The sequence below is a fragment of the Neocloeon triangulifer genome, unplaced genomic scaffold (genome assembly GCF_031216515.1).
Source record: "Neocloeon triangulifer isolate White Clay Creek 2 clone unplaced genomic scaffold, ASM3121651v1 ptg000024l, whole genome shotgun sequence".
Classification (NCBI taxonomy): domain Eukaryota; kingdom Metazoa; phylum Arthropoda; class Insecta; order Ephemeroptera; family Baetidae; genus Neocloeon; species Neocloeon triangulifer.
In genome coordinates, this window is record NW_026775563.1 from 47,501 (window position 1) to 52,500 (window position 5,000).

Sequence of the window (5,000 nt, forward strand, 5' to 3'; positions counted from 1 at the left end):
CACCAACTAAGAACGGCCATGCACCACCACCCATCGAATCAAGAAAGAGCTCTCAATCTGTCAATCCTTCCGATGTCCGGGCCTGGTGAGGTTTCCCGTGTTGAGTCAAATTAAGCCGCAGGCTCCACTCCTGGTGGTGCCCTTCCGTCAATTCCTTTAAGTTTCAGCTTTGCAACCATACTTCCCCCGGAACCCAAAAGCTTTGGTTTCCCGGAAGCTGCGCGCCGAGTCATCGGAGGAACTTCGGCGCATCGCTGGCTGGCATCGTTTATGGTTAGAACTAGGGCGGTATCTGATCGCCTTCGAACCTCTAACTTTCGTTCTTGATTAGCGAAAACATTCTTGGCAAACGCTTTCGCATCCGTTCGTCTTGCGACGATCCAAGAATTTCACCTCTAACGTCGCAATACGAATGCCCCCGTCTGTCCCTATTAATCATTACCTCAAGTTCAGAAAAGCCAACAAAATAGAACCGAGGCCCTATTCCATTATTCCATGCACACAGTTTTCAGGCAACCAAAGGCCTGCTTTGAGCACTCAAATTTGTTCAAAGTAAACGTGCCGGCCCACCGAGCCACCCGGTTAAGAGCAGCCCGGAGGGTACTACGGGCGCCCCGCTTGCGCGAGACGCCCACCGGCAGGACGTCCGAACTAACCAGTTGAACGCCGCGAGCGGCGAACCGGCTGTCCGATACACAGATCCAACTACGAGCTTTTTAACCGCAACAACTTTAATATACGCCAATGGAGCTGGAATTACCGCGGCTGCTGGCACCAGACTTGCCCTCCATTAGGTACTCGTTAAAAGATTTAAAGTGTTCTCATTCCGATTACGGGGCCTCGGATGAGTCCCGTATCGTTATTTTTCGTCACTACCTCCCCGTGCCGGGAGTGGGTAATTTGCGCGCCTGCTGCCTTCCTTGGATGTGGTAGCCGTTTCTCAGGCTCCCTCTCCGGAATCGAACCCTGATTCCCCGTTACCCGTTACAACCATGGTAGGCGCAGAACCTACCATCGACAGTTGATAAGGCAGACATTCGAAGGATACGTCGCCGGCGCGAGGCCGTGCGATCAGCTGTGGTTATTCAGAGTCACCAAAACGACGGACGGGCGAACCCGACCGATTGGTTTTGATCTAATAACTGCGCCCCGGCCATTTCTGGACGGAGCTCTGGGTGCATGTATTAGCTCTAGAATTACCACAGTTATCCAAGTAGAGTTTGTAGGATCCAAGGAACCATAACTGATTTAATGAGCCATTCGCGGTTTCACCTTATTTTGGCTTGTACTGAGACATGCATGGCTTAATCTTTGAGACAAGCATATGACTACTGGCAGGATCAACCAGGGAACTGACGCCGCAGAGCCCCCGGGGGGACCCCACAACGCGTGCTCCCGTGGATGACACGCTTCCGCGCGCGGCCGCGGCAGCCGAGGCTACCGCAGCCGGCTTACAGCTAAGCGTGACGCCGACGCCGTGCTCAACTCGCACCAGGCAACCCCGGCAGGAGAAGTGCACAACGCCGACGGTTGGTGAGCCGAGCGCTCCGCACACGTCAAACGCTCCTCGCGAGGAACTCGCTACAAAGCATCGTTCGCGTACAAATAGCTCGCACCCACCGAGACCGGAGACGGGCTGCCCGACCGAACGGCCAGGCGGGCCCGCACATAGAGCACAGGGTCGTCGGCTGACAACGCCGCCCACGTGCGCGATTAGAACGATGAGGAGGCGCGCTTCAAGCGGTTACTCCACGACCGAGTTCGGTATCCACCGTTGTTCGGTGGTTCACATCGACGACCACACCGGGCTCGTCGTTCCGACCTCGGGGACGTCACGGCGTTTCCCCTCGGGCTCATCAATACCCGCGTTACCGATCAATCGTGGAAGGCTTTCTTCGCGCGTCCTCAACGACACCACTCACGTGTTTGACATTACCGACGCCGCTCCACCAGTCAACATATAACCGAATGCATCGCACGTCCTGGCGAAGAGCACACGAATCGCGAGCAATCTGACGGCACCCGTGGCGCGGCCGGCCGAGCAGGAGGCGACCGCATTTCTGCCTCTCCCGCGCGAGGCACGAGCTCGCGCGCACGGTCGGCCGGCGCGGCCCCTTCGGGTGACCCGCTGCTACTCGTGCTCTGCTAACAGTGCGGCCGGAGATGTCGAATTACGGACTTGTAATATTTTTGCGTGCTCCGCCAACAGTGCGGCCGGAGATGTCGGTGTACGGACTTGTAATATTTTCGCGTGCTCCGCCAACAGTGCGGCCGGAGATGTCGGTGTACGGACTTGTAATATTTTCGCGTGCTCCGCCAACAGTGCGGCCGGAGATGTCGGTGTACGGACTTGTAATATTTTCGCGTGCTCCGCCAACAGTGCGGCCGGAGATGTCGGTGTACGGACTTGTAATATTTTCGCGTGCTCCGCCAACAGTGCGGCCGGAGATGTCGGTGTACGGACTTGTAATATTTTCGCGTGCTCCGCCAACAGTGCGGCCGGAGATGTCGGTGTACGGACTTGTAATATTTTCGCGTGCTCCGCCAACAGTGCGGCCGGAGATGTCGGTGTACGGACTTGTAATATTTTCGCGTGCTCCGCCAACAGTGCGGCCGGAGATGTCGGTGTACGGACTTGTGATATTTTCGCGTGCTCCGCCAACAGTGCGGCCGGAGATGTCGGTGTACGGACTTGTAATATTTTCGCGTGCTCCGCCAACAGTGCGGCCGGAGATGTCGATGTACGGACTTGTGATATTTTCGCGTGCTCCGCCAGCCGTGCGGCCGGAGATGTCCGAAACGACTTGTGGTGTTGCATAAAATGATTTTTTGCGTCTTGTTTATGACGTCAAGTTTGGTGCACTAATAACGCCCTTTGCACGTGAAAACAGGAATCATTGGAGTTGAGGAGCGATTGCAGCTCAACATGATTCCTATATGACACATTCAACGTTGCATGGTAATGGCGCACCCTATTCAAGAGAAAAATTGTTTTCGTGTGATGAGCATCATTCGTGAGCTGCCAGATCACACGAGCCTTTGCTGCGGTGATTTGTGTATTCATTTGTGATTTATGGAATGCGTTTCAGCTGTCTGAATGAAAATATTAGTTAATAATGTCTTCAAAAATAGTTAGATGCAATCTTACTTCAAAAAATATAAATGGTCACTGCGAGGAATTTGACAGTGTTGTTAACGAGAATAAATAAGATCAACGAGGAGGCCACGTTACCTCTTGTCGTAAGAGGAAGACAGTACAATGTAGGCCATGTCAAAACTAACATTGACACGCGTTAAGTAAATAGCGATATAGAGTGCTAGCGACGTGAATGATGGAAATAATAATATTAACTGGCATCATGTATTTCAGAACTGTTTTGTGTATTCTGCCTTTGTATTTCCATTGTAATTCTCTCTTCTTTGTAAGCAATGAGATTAACAACACTGAATTTTTGGATGATTCACTTGGGTAGAGAATGCCCCCGGTGATGCATTAATAAACATGATTTTATACAAAATTTAATCAAGATAACACGTGTGAATTGCATGAAAATCAAAGTTGCTGTGCCACATCAGTGTTTCATCTCTGCTGATTGTGATACCCTCTCTGCCCGTTCTTTGTGACTAGAGTAGAATGAACAATCGCAGTAAAGTCAGCTTTTGCTCTGTGGGTTTTTCGAAAATTGGCAATATGCCGGATGTGCATGGTTTTGGCAGCGGGATAAGCTTGCGAGCCGTGAAATTATCTTGAGAAATAAGTACATCGACCTCATAAATAAAGATGTTATTTCCGCTCGCAAATTGTACACGAAATAGAACTTTGGACGTGAATTTGAAAAGTTAAGGGGTGTTTGAAATTATATTTTGAAACAACAATATTTAAACGTGGTACATCCCTTGGCAGAGGATGAGATGACCAAAAGATTTTTCATTCAGTTTTGCACACCTCGTGAATTTTGTGCTTCTCTACAAGGAGCCGAAACGTGAATACCAGATTAGATAGATTTCATTGAACAATATACGAACGGAAGAAAACCCCCACTATACATGAACATGCGACGTAAAGTTCTACTCGCCACATGTGACCGTCAAATTTTTCCACTATTATTTTCCTAGTTTCAAATGTTTTGAAATGAAATTTTAAGATCACTTGGATTTGCTTACTGTTTCTGAAGTCGCTGCGTAGCGGAGATGTTAGGAATTACAGTAAAATTCATGAAGGGCGCTTTATTGTAGGGATGAAGTTATATGCGATTTCATGAACATCAATCGGAAAAGAAAGGATTTGTTTCCCATATTAGGGAATATTATGAAGAATGCATGCATACATTAACATACAAGATTTGAAATCCGATTACGTACATTAGGATGGAATAGTATTGCAATGAAAGGAACGTTTAACGTAACGGTGCACTTCAATAATCTTTTATAATTCAAATATTTGTTATAAATATTTTAAATTGTCAACGCAGGAAGAATTTAATGAGAGGTTGAAATTAAATAAACACGAATGCATTAAATAATGCATAGCACACTTTATAAATTTTAAGATGTAATATAAGACACTCCAAGTGATACAAATCGACGGAGAGATTCATAAAGTAATACACATGAACAAACGTATATCGATGAATTAATGAAAGGAATATTCACGTACATCAAAAATATATGGAAGAATAAATGATAATAATTATTTACAGTTAAATCAAGGCTGAAGCTAAACAGCTACACAATCGAAACGTAAATGCAATAAATTGAAATTCAACCAATCCAAACAGAGAGACGTATGAAAAATTTGCAGAGCATAGTGAGCTTCTAGGGTTCCAAAGAGGGATGGGCGATGTATACATGGAAAATTATCTACTGTTCCGGCACATTTCGCCGCGCTTGACCAACGAGCACAGCGGCCGGAGTTGTCGATCTGATCAGTGCGGTCGGAGATGTCGGCGGCGGGACTTGTAATATTTTCACCCGCTCCGCCAACAGTGCGGCCGGAGATG

At 48.1% G+C, this 5,000-nt stretch overlaps 1 non-coding gene across 1 annotated transcript in view; it reads right to left on the reverse strand.

The window, feature by feature from the left end:
• LOC132204932 (small subunit ribosomal RNA) overlaps window positions 1-1,351 on the reverse strand; it is a 1,864-nt gene extending 513 nt beyond the window's left edge. Inside the window, exon 1 of the ribosomal RNA XR_009442604.1 lies at window positions 1-1,351. This exon is cut by the window's left edge and continues 513 nt beyond it. This is a non-coding gene — a ribosomal RNA (small subunit ribosomal RNA).
• Between the last annotated feature and the right edge of the window lie 3,649 nt (window positions 1,352-5,000).